Source organism: Brachycentrus maculatus, unplaced genomic scaffold (assembly GCF_059751285.1).
Source record: "Brachycentrus maculatus isolate JH-2025_06_01 unplaced genomic scaffold, ASM5975128v1 h1tg000355l, whole genome shotgun sequence".
NCBI classification, from domain to species: Eukaryota; Metazoa; Arthropoda; class Insecta; order Trichoptera; family Brachycentridae; genus Brachycentrus; species Brachycentrus maculatus.
Genome location: NW_028281104.1, coordinates 279,115 through 291,801, shown reverse-complemented (window position 1 = coordinate 291,801; position 12,687 = coordinate 279,115).

Below are 12,687 nucleotides of genomic sequence, written 5' to 3'. Positions count from 1 at the left end.
TGGTAGCAACCACTTATTCGGAAAATTATCTCAAATGTGTAACGTTGTATAAATATATAAAACATAATTCTTTTAAAAAATAACTTAAGTCCTTAAAATTTTTTACTACTTATCAAAAAAATAAAGCAGGTATCAATCTAAAATCATTGTCAGATAATAGTTACAGTGTGAATTCATATTTTGAAGAATAAGTTTTAATATTATAGTTTGTTTAAAACGATTTAGACACCCAAAAATGTTTTGAATAAAATACCTGGTCAGGTGCATATTTTTTTAAATCATGCTTTCAGGCGTCTTCCAGTATGTGAAATGTTCCAGTTAGGATCTTGGATACATCTAATTATATCATTGATTACGCATTTTTATCGATTGTTGCGCGGTATGATCGATAATCCTGAAATTATCCGGAGCATTGGTCTGTATGTTCCCGATAGTTACCTAAGACAGCGTCGGCATAGATTGTTTTACATTCCTATACACAGGACCAACCTGCCGATGGTTATGCCTGTAGGAAGAGCTACCGCTATGTTGAACAATATCACATTGGATATTGATCTGTTCCATGTGTCCGAAGGAGTTTTCCGAAGCGGGATTCTTCTACACCTTTAAGTCTTGTTGCTTACTTTTAATATATACGCCTTGAATATGGTTTAATAATAATAATAAATTTGGATACCTTATATAGCGCCATTTTCGTAAAAAAAAATACCTCAAGGGCTGTTTGTTATGTATATATAATTTTTTTGTTGAATAAATTGAAAATTGAAATTGAAATTGAAATTAAATAAAAGGGTCTCTGCTTAATAAAAGCTTTTTCAAACCAACCAAAGGTGCTGCTAACAACTCAAACGTAAAGCGTTATGAGATTTTGTTTGCAAATAATAATAATAATGAATTTGGATAACTTATATAGCGCCATTTTCGTAAAATTTTACCTCAAGGGCGTTTGTATGAGTTCCAAAAAATTGAGTAGTTATAGTTGTTAATCATGGGTAGAATGGTGAATGTTAAACTGTGTAAAGTGATCACTTCACCAGCCTGTGACAGGTCATAAGCCCTGTAAATACCCAGACTTCCACATTTTTCTTCATTTATGTGAGATCTCTGTCTGAAACGTGTAATCTCTGTAAAAAATTATACAACTGATTTTAAAATTATAATATACATATACTTATACATGTTATAATAATTTTATTAATTAATTGTGTCAGAAGGGGGGGGGGGTCAAAATGATTTTTAACTTTTATATTTATTCAATATAACCCTAGATTGTTACCTGAAGCGGAGGGCTGATCACCGTTCCTTCATGTGTTATCGATCTAGATAATACTGCGTTTATTTGATGCAGTGCCCTATGCACCATCGGGTGCGAATAAAGGTTGGATGATGAACTTCACATGTATTCAACATGTAATATTTATGTGTTATTTACACAATATAAATGATTTTATTCTTCTGATTGTGAAACTTGATTCTTTGAGTTAGTTCACACCACTAAAATTACAATATCATTGTTCAATTATGTACTATATATGTACATACAATATCTTGTATGAAACTCTCATCATTAGCCTGTAACAATATACCCCTTAGAACAATAGCTATTGAGCACCCTCTTAGAACCCTGAGGAGCAGTCAAATAGCCCCATCCCCTTCAGGTAATTAAGTGGAGATTCAGCTCAGGCGAGAACTGGCCGAGTTCCCGCATTAAGAGGATGGAGAGGCTGAATGCTGCCCAGCATAACTCATCGGATTTATGATCATGTGACACCTACATACTTCAAACATAAATACATATGATGTAAGTGCATCGCAACGTCTAATACTCGTAGTAGTATTGTGTATACATTTATTTATTTAAACTTCACGTACAAAAAAGAAATAAGTACATTGGCATTATTGCTACAAAGAAAAATCTTCCATCCAACCAAAAACAGACTAGCGATATTGGTCAAAACGTTTGATACCTTATAGAGAGCTTTTGCAATCAAAAGGTAGATAGTACTTGAACATTAAAAAATATATAAATGTCAAGTTTGGGGAAGGAGGCAGAGGGAAAGACTTAGGGATGATGGTTTGATGGAAATATAGGATTTTAATTATAGATGGTGATATGTCAGATGTTTCTTAAAAGTTATCAGAGAGGGTGCATTTATTTATATTAATAATAAATATTTAAGTTATTATGTATTTTTTAAATCAAATTTATTCGGTAAAAACTCATTTTTCTTTGAATATATTATGATTAGTGTTTCGACGTATTCCGCATCATCTGACAAAAAATCAATAAATAACTAAAAATAAGAGAAAGCTCCTACCCCCTTTTCATCTTTCAACGTCCCAAGGGTACAATTTTAAAATCTAGACTTAGCTACATACGGTGTTTGAAAATGATGCGAAATACATCGAAACACGTGTGGCAATAAATTTTAGGAAAAAGTGGTTTATAACCAAGCGAAATTTAAATTAAAAATATAATAACTATACAGACCTGAATGATGGAAGTTTAACTTCTGAAACATGTAATCTATAATAAAACTCAAGTGGTAAAAAACGAAGTGTTTTCTTTAATTATTGTAACATGTCTTACCACAAAGTTAATGCCGAAACAATAAATAAAACCTTAGTGTGAATGAAAAAGTAATGTCTACATTGTATACATCAATGAATTTGTTAATTTGTGAAAACAATAAGGTAAAGGAAGAAGGACCAGCTAAGGAGTTAAGGGAAGAGTGATAGAGGGAACGAGAAAATAATGATACGATGGTCAGTTAGCATTCCAAGGTTCTTAATACTACCTCAAGAGCACTTTAGTACCCCTAGAGCGGATATGAAAAATCAGACAGAAAATATTTTTGTTGACCTAGTAAAGATTACAAAACTTCACTGCCCGGAAAGAACCGCATAATCCAAATCGGTATTTTTCCATTAATCGTTTCAGCAGTCACTTTGGGGAGTATCTTTTCATTTTTTTTTTACTTAAATAAAATACCACTATTTATTTTGAAATGGTGTTTGAATATGACGCGGAATGTATCGAAAAATGTGTCTCAATAGATTTTAAGAACTAGTGTTATTTATTAAGTAAAACTAAAAGTTAATCTGTATTTTAAATTGTAATTATAAAGTATGATTTTTTGTCATTTAAAACCAATTTACGAGTAAGTTAATCATTATGAAAAAAGCCTTCTCTTACTTGTCACTTTTCCACAAGACCTCGATAAAACGTCTTATCTTATTGTTTTTGAAATGTCGTACATAATAGTTACAATAAAGATAAGTTCAGACCTTTCACAGAAATTGCCATAAAAAAACCACTTGTGTTTTACATCAGATTGGACATAAAAAAAGACGATTGAAAGCGGTTAGAGGATTTATTTTTAGATGAAAAATAAAATGAGGTTGTCAAAGTACATAAAAATACCAATAACAAACATAGTAAAAGATATACGACTCTTTTATTTAAAAAAAAAGGGTTAACATTTTATTTCAAATTGAAATACATTATTGAATGGATGGTTGATTTCATATTATTTTTTGACATCTCATCAAAATAATACATAAATATGAATATGGAAGTTTAGACATTTACGGAGCTGACGACAGTCATAGGTTGGTGTAAGTGATCACTTTATACACGTGTAACATTCACCAATTCTAACCATTATTGACCACACTACTTAAATTCTTGGTGCTATATATCGGTAGTGTTAAGGCAAAGGGGTATATCTGTCTCAGACCAAATTTTACAAGAGAGCAAAAACAAACCTAAATTAAATAACTCATTTGTTTTATGTATTTTTATAAGTACATATATTAATAAAACTAAATAAGTACTGCAACTACAGTTATATCCTTTTGCTAGATTATGGAATACACTATTTTAGACATTTTGTGGAACAAACTTAGAAAATTAAAAATTATGCAGATATACCCCTTTGCCTTTACACTACCGATATATATGAATCAATTTTGAAAAATTGTTCTTGAATCACTAGAACTTCACTGGAGATGTCTATTGGTGAGATGAAAAGACGCTATTTATTGAGCAGCAACTCTTTTATTAGTATTTGAGATCCGAATCCTGGATTACATATAATTTAAATTAAAATTACATTTTTTTTTTAATTTTATTATACCGTGAATGCCCAGACTTCCATATTCTTCTTTAACTTTGATGAAATGTCAAAAAATATTATGGAAAATAACTGCTATAGTTGAAGATAATCCAGATTTTTGAACATGTATTTGGACACACTCAAAATGTTGATGGTTAATTTAAATGTAATATCGAAAAATCTGTAGCATAATCGTGAGATTTCGAGTACATAAGTTTTACAAAAACTTATTTTTACTGATTTTTTATACTTTAATATAAGACAGATCAGATATTGAAAATATTAAATACAACTAAAAATGGAAATGTACTTTTGCTATTTTTTAAAAAATTTTCTTCAAGTTATTCATTGATTGTTTTGAAAAAAATTATACAACGTTGCATTCAAATAATGGCGAATATATGAATGTGGTTTTTGTTTTCAAAGCAGGTATTTTTGCCTATGGCAAGTCAAAACTTATTTTTTACTGCAATGCAGCGCCATCTACTAAACGTAAAAGCAACATAAGCAATACTTAGTATCGCTCAAATAAAACAATATCTACCCTTACAGCAGCTTAAAGGATTTTTAAAATAAACAAATTATGGGAATGTGTTATCACTTTTCTTTTATTCCAATTTAACCAAACTAAACCACAACTTAGCGTGACCGGGTACAGCTAGTGTGAAATAAATAAATAAAAATAATGACGATAAATACGAAAAATAATTTAGAATGAGTAAATTGCTGACAACATGAAGTTTGTTTTTGAATCTTCAACGGTATTTACCAAAGCACATTCAGCATCAAATCAAAATGTCCTCAGGGACTTTGGCCGCAGATTCTTGTCGATAACCTAACCGATTCACCAACTTTACTCAAAGTAAAATATGAGCTTTAATATCGACAAGTCCATATTGAGTTTCAATAAAGTAATATGCTTCACTCATATTGCGATATCTTTGTGAGAGATAAAGCGATCTGGCTAGAGGTAAGTAGGAATTGGACGTACTAGTTATGGTTTGATTTTGATCAGACGTCAAGAATCTTGGTTGGAAAATTTATTAATAAGTATGTCCTATTTTGTTTCACGTCTGTCGTATTTATTGAATGTGACATTTATATTATTATTTTTCAGTAAACTCTTAAAATACAGTGAAACTTCTGTATTCGTCATTTACTCGTTTCCGAAGGACTGATGTGTTTAAAAATATCTCACATAAAGAATAACTGACATCCAAATAATTTTTCCCAGCAAAAAGTTGTTTTATATATTCATATATTCGCCATTATTTGATTGCAACGTTATATATATGTATATATATATATATATATATATATATATATATATATATATATATATATATATATATATATATATATATATATATATATATATATATATATATATATATATATATATATATATATATATATATATATATATATATATATATATATATATATATATATATATATATATATATATATATATATATATATATAAATATATTTTATTTATTGTTTCGGCATTAACTTTGTGGTAAGACATGTTACAATAATTAAAGAAAACACTTCGTTTTAGTTATTATACAGACCTGAATGATGGAAGTTTAGCTTCTGAAACATGTAGTCTATAATTAAACTCAAGTGGTAAAAAACGAAGTGTTTTCTTTAATTATTATATAAATATATATATATATATATATATATATATATATATATATATATATATATATATATATATATATATATATATATATATATATATATATATATATATATATATATATATATATATATATATATATATACATATATGCATATATGTATATATACATATATGCATAAATAAATATTTTTTAATACACTCTTTATCTCAATCATCGTTCACTTTGTGTAATACCACTTAAAAACAACTCCATAATCTGGTCAAATGTAGATTGTATGTAGTCTACATTCAATCTGATGATGGAATGACTGTTCCTGGTAAAAAAAAACTGAAAACTGGTAAAAGAAGTAGTATTGTTAAGTGGTATTACACAAAGTGAACGATGAGAGTGTGTTATTACCATACCACAATATTAACAATGCTTATAATACATGTTTTAAATGATTTAAATTACTTTCATTGAATTCATACATATTATTGTCAAAGTATAGTGGGTAATCCAAAAAAGTGGGTAGTAAAAATCTCAATTAAAAACATAATTCTACATTTTTTTATGGTTTTCTCTATTGCAGCATATAATAATAAATTTTTAATAAATAAATCAGTTAAAAAAAGAACGGTTGGTTATTAAAATGTACTTTTCGTTTTGAAAACGTGTTAATTTTCGGCAGACACCTGATAATTGATAATATTCATAATATTAATAATATTGATAATATAATAAGAAAAAGCAAATGAAGGTTCAGGAAGAATAATTTAAAGTCACTGACGCATTTGTTTGTGGTTTGCTTTGTATAAGTTTCTAGATCTTTCTTGGCGTAATTATGACGACGCCGACGCTTGGAATTCTTCACTGTGGGTTGGTCCGCAAAGTTAGGGCATATGGGCGCCCGCGCTTCTAAAATATCCACTTTCTAAACTACAGGGTAACAAGGAGGACCTTCAGTTATCCACCATTGCTAAAAGTGCTTAATACTCTTATTTGAAGGATTTGAACAAGCTAAAACATTGCAATGTTTAACACTAGATATCGAGGAAAATTGGTATTTTCACCCTGAAAAAAATATGTATATTTATGTCAATCAAAATAAAAGTTTAGATATAAAAACATATCCCAAATTTTTAAAACTGTTGTATCATATTTTCAAATTCATTGGAAACGAGTCAACTTCGATAAAACGTTCTTATAATTACTTATTGATTTCAAAGCGTGATGATTTTAGTAAATATATGTATAATATAAGGCATGAAATAAAATAAATGTTTTGCAGGTGTTTTTTCTAATGCTAATTCCAGTGTATATATTCCATACATAATACATTACAGTTCATATTTACATAAAACATAAAAATACTAACTTATCATCAAGCTGTTTCCCCGCAGAGGTAGGCTAAGAGAATAAAAAGCCACACACTCTGTCTTTGCTTTTTTCACCTCTTCCACATTCATGCATCTCTTCTTATATACTCACCGATTATTCCGACTCCTTACTTGATCACTTTAAAAAATTGGACCTATTATCTGAACCTGGGATTATTTTTAATACTGGAAAACGTCTGAAAACATGATTTGCAATTTCATGGAGTCTATGATTTGAAGCCAGTTATTTTTATTCAGAGCTTTTTGAGTGTGTCCAAATACTTCACAAATCTGGGTTTTCTCCACTTAGGTGTTATTTTTATTTTCAACATAGATGAAGAGGAATATGGAAGTCTGGGTATTTAAAGAACCATTTTTTGCTTAAATAAAGCATTATAACAATTATGACGTATCCCACAGTTTTTGCCGTAATAATAAATAAAACATTTTATCATCAATTGATTCGACAGTCAGTTTGTGTTAGTATCTATCCTTTTTTATTTTTATAAAAATCATTATTTTTCAATATCTATTGTCACATCGATGCATTCCACATTTTTTTCAAACACCGTATTGTAGGTACGTACGGTGTTGAAAAATTATGCCGATTGCATCGAAACACGTGTGAGAATAGATTTTAGGAAATAGTGGTGTTTACCAAGTAGAACATAATTTAAATTTTGTATTTATTTATTTTTTCAAAACATATTACATACATAAGTCATATACATATATATATATATATATATATATATATATATATATATATATATATATATATATATATATATATATATATATATATATATATATATATATTTATTTATTTACATATATATAAATATTTATACATATATATATATATATATATATATATATATATATATATATATATATATATATATATATATATATATATATATATATATATATATATATGTATATATATATATATATATATATATATATATATATATATATATATAATATTCCCGATGAGTAATTTATATTTCTTATTTTGGGACGTGGGGTTATAGTTAACAAGACTGGAACACAAATAATAATTTTACAAAAAAGGATTTAAAAAAAACCCAAAACTAATACATGGCAAAATATAAAAACAATGAACAGGTATCATAAAAAGGCATAAGAAGCATATTTAAAAGAAATAAATGAGAAAAACATTAGGCATAATAATGGCATGATCACCCGATACTTGAAAACAAGACAGACGGGTATAATTTGCGGTCAGAAAACGTCGTTGTCTCCTTACAAATAGATGTCCAATATAATATAACACTTGAATATTCTACAATATACATGTAATATGTAAGTGTCCTCTGTCTGTTGAACGCTGTAAGGAATGTGCTACATTATTAATTCTTTGCTATTTGTAATAGTCAAAGTGTAACGTTTGAAGAAAGGTTAAACCATACCATTTTAATGTCAATGGTTTAACATGGGAACCATTTATATTGATTTTAAAGGATTCTTCAATTCGTACGTTCGTCGCTCGATCGTAGTTGAATAAGTACAGTTTGAATAGCTCGAAGTTGAATTTGTAGAGTTTAATTTGAAACTTGCAATTCAATATTTGGTTTTGGTAAAAGTGTAAGTAGGCAGTGAATATATGAATTACTATTATGGGTTCGTTACTGGTTTTTGTAAAATTGGAAGAATTAAAAAGCTTTTTAAAAACGCTTTTAAGACGGGTTAACTTCAACTTGAAGCTAATTTAATTGTATTTTAACATACATTACAACCTTAAAAACCTCACACATACATACACATATATAAAAATTGGTACAACAGAAGTATTTTTTTTTAATTACCTTGTATTTTGTGTATAAATGGAATCAAATTCCCAATGAACTTTATATTCCTTTTAATTTTTTTCATTTTTAAATATTTAATTTTAATTTACGTTTCAGTAAAAAATAATTGTATTTAAATTGTATATATATATATATATATATATATATATATATATATATATATATATATATATATATATATATATATATATATATATATATATATATATATATATATATATATATATATATATATATATATATATATATATATATATATATATATATATATATATATATATATATATATATATATATATATATATATATATATATATATATATATATATATATATATATATATATATATATATATATATATATATATATATATATATATATATATATATATATATATATATATTGCGTGCTCTTTGGAACTTCAATTACCAAGTTTGAAAAGGTTTCTTTGCTTTTGAATTTTTAATACATAAATAAAACGTGTAATCAAAATTTTTAAGCAGTAGGTACCCTCCGACAAACTCTTAGGAGCAATTTTGAAAAAAAAACGCTTTCATTAAAATAAATGTTTTCTTGAGAATTAATCAAAGGGCTTATGACATTTTAAATTTGATTTTCACTTACAGGGAAGCAGAAAATTGCGGTTGAAAAACATTTCAGATTGGATTTCTTGATAAAATGAAGAAAGTAGACTGTTTCTTGCTTAAAACGCCCATGATTAAAATGATTTTATGTACGTGTTTAAAAAAACGATCTTAATTTACGTTTTATTTCTTCACGATTCTAATTAGAAAATATAAACGACATATCGTACACTATCATTTTATTGGACCGTTCTAAAAGAAGTGATTGATTTTTAGGATTATTAAAAAAACAGCAATAAGTCTCAAAAAAGGTCATGGTCTTCGAGCTGTAATTTCAATTAATTTTTGGTATTTTTCGTTTAGGCATCGCGTGTGTTTGACATCTCAAAACGTTAAACGATATTTTTTTCCAATCTAAAAATTAAAAAATTAATTATTTTTGACTTATGGCAAAAGCCAAGTGTAAAACTGATGTTTTCTCATAGAAGTAAAGTATTTTTTTCACAATTTATACTTGTAATTGAGAATTTGTTCATCATAATGAAACGGGTTACGATTTCATTGATTTCATAAACACGAGAAACGGAGTAACGGTTATTTACAAATAAAGTTCTTCGTTGGATGCGGGTGAGGTAGAGTAGGAGATGGGATAAGGATCCGCTTAGTTACTTTTTTTGTTATTGTATGGAATACATATGCTATTAATTTTTGTAGAATATTGTAAGTTATTCTTGATCAATTGTTTGACCGGTATTCCCGCCCAAATTGCATGACACTTCATAGATATAAGATATATCATGATATGTATCATAAGATATAAGAAGGCACAGTGATCGATCCAGCCCTACAGATTTCTGGATAAATTTGGGGAATATATGTATATCATAAAATACAGTTGACATAAGTGAAGAATATCAGGGTGAAAGACATTGGAGGACACAAACAGAGGTAGGAAATGAGGATAGAAACACGCCCGTTCTTGCAAATTTGTGCAGGATAAAAATAATGCAAATAATATTTTGTATATTAAAAGAATTGACAACTTAACTTAAGTGTTTTATTATCATACTCTCTTACCATCCATTGTTTACTTCATGTAATACCATTTTTATAAACACTTATTCATGATTACCGGTTTGGGAAAATCATTCCATCGTCAGGTCATTAAAATAAAATTATTACGATTTGTCATTTGTCTTAATGTTTATAAAAGTGGTATAATACAAAGTAAATAATGGATGATAAGGAGAGTATTTTTTATAATGAAAATTAAATAAATACAATCAAATGTTTCAGGAAGTATCAAACATTTTTTCAATTATAAATACCTTTCCAATTTAAAGAAATCTATGAGTAAATACTCATAGATTTCTTCAGATATTAGATACATACATATTTCAGTTTGCGGTTATTATTTTATGAAAAACTAGCTAGACGATGATTTTATCTGAATTAATTCACAATTTTTTTTTATCATAAAAATAATAACCATATCCGCTCCCTAGGTGGAGCATATGGAGTCCACAAACTGTCTCCAGGCTTTTCTGTCGGCTGCCAGCTCCCTTGCATCCTCCCAAGTCAGATCCGCGTCGCGAAGTTCTGACGAGAACTGCCGACGAATTGTCAGCAATGGTCGTCCTGGGCGGCGCGAACCTGATGCCTTGTAAAAGAGGCAAGCTTGATTAAGGCTCTCAGGAGGCATGCGGAGTACGTGGCCAAGCCAACTGAATCGCCTTTTTTTGACGACAGTTGTGACCAAGATTATTTTTTATTATTACTAAGCATTATTTTTTTCTTATCTACGTTATACACTTTACTATTGTTAATATAAAGTAATGAAAATTCATTTTCATACAGTTCGTTTTAACAAACTAAAAAATATTTTCATTATTTTACGGATATTCTTATATTTATTGATTTGGCGTTTAATTTGTAGAACTCCATTTTTATTTATGAATATTTTTTTTAATGCCATAACTAGACAAACAATTGTCAAAATATCAATTTTTATGTGTTTTTAATAAAATACAACTTAGTAAAGTCTAAAAATCTGCGTTTGATTTAAAAATTAATTCATAAATTAAATTGTTATACTCCAATATCTCTACTATCAAGGGTGAAAATATTTACTTAAAATTTGTTTCGTCTGGTCCTCATTATACCTATAAAAACATTAAATTAAAGAAGTACTTAAAAATGAACCAAAGGTTCATTTACACAGCAAAAAATCCAGTATATTCATATGACAAATAGTATAGTTGTAAATAAATACTGTCTAAAGCATTCTGTCAAAATGATAATAACTGGAGTCTTTACGCTAACTGATATGTATATTTTGAAAGAACCTTGGAAATCAATTCATTTTGGAAAGTGATTGATTAATCGGAAAATGATTACCGATTCCCAAACTTCGATTAAACTTGTAAGGATGGGGTGATTAGGTAAGTTTGAATATACTTTGCTGTAAATTATTAAAATTCGAGCATTCTGATTCTTTAAATAATATGTTTTGGATATAATATCTACCAAATGCGATATAAAGTGCCTTAAAAGATTGACAAGTAATTACATATAACTATTTTTCAAGACGATGGAGTTGTATGGATTGAGGGTAAAATTAATGATCCAATAACAGATTGATTTGAGTCTGTGAGACCCAATTTTACGTAGTCTGATTTATAAATAGGAATAAATAATTTAATAAAATTTGTGCGAATTATTATATTTTCATGAATTGATTCGGCAGTCACTTTATGGTAAAATCTATATATTTTAATTTTATGTTTTACCAAGTAAATACAATTTTGTCTTAAAATCTATTGTGACACGTGTTTCGATGTATCCCGCATCATTTTCGGGGTTAGAAAAAAATTTAAATGTTTGAAATTATTATGTTTACCTTACTTTATGGGTTTATATTTCGATAACTTGATTTTTGTTATTATATAAATAAAAAAAAAGATAAAAAGGATAAAAATGACCCATCACTATATACTCGTATGGGATTGATACCGCAGAAACGTACTAAGAGTGTCAGAAATTAAGACTCTAGGAAGCATATCTGGCATGAGTTAGTCTACGAGACTAAGCAATACCATGTAAAGAAAAATATGCGAGATCGAAGATGTCGTTAGGCAGGG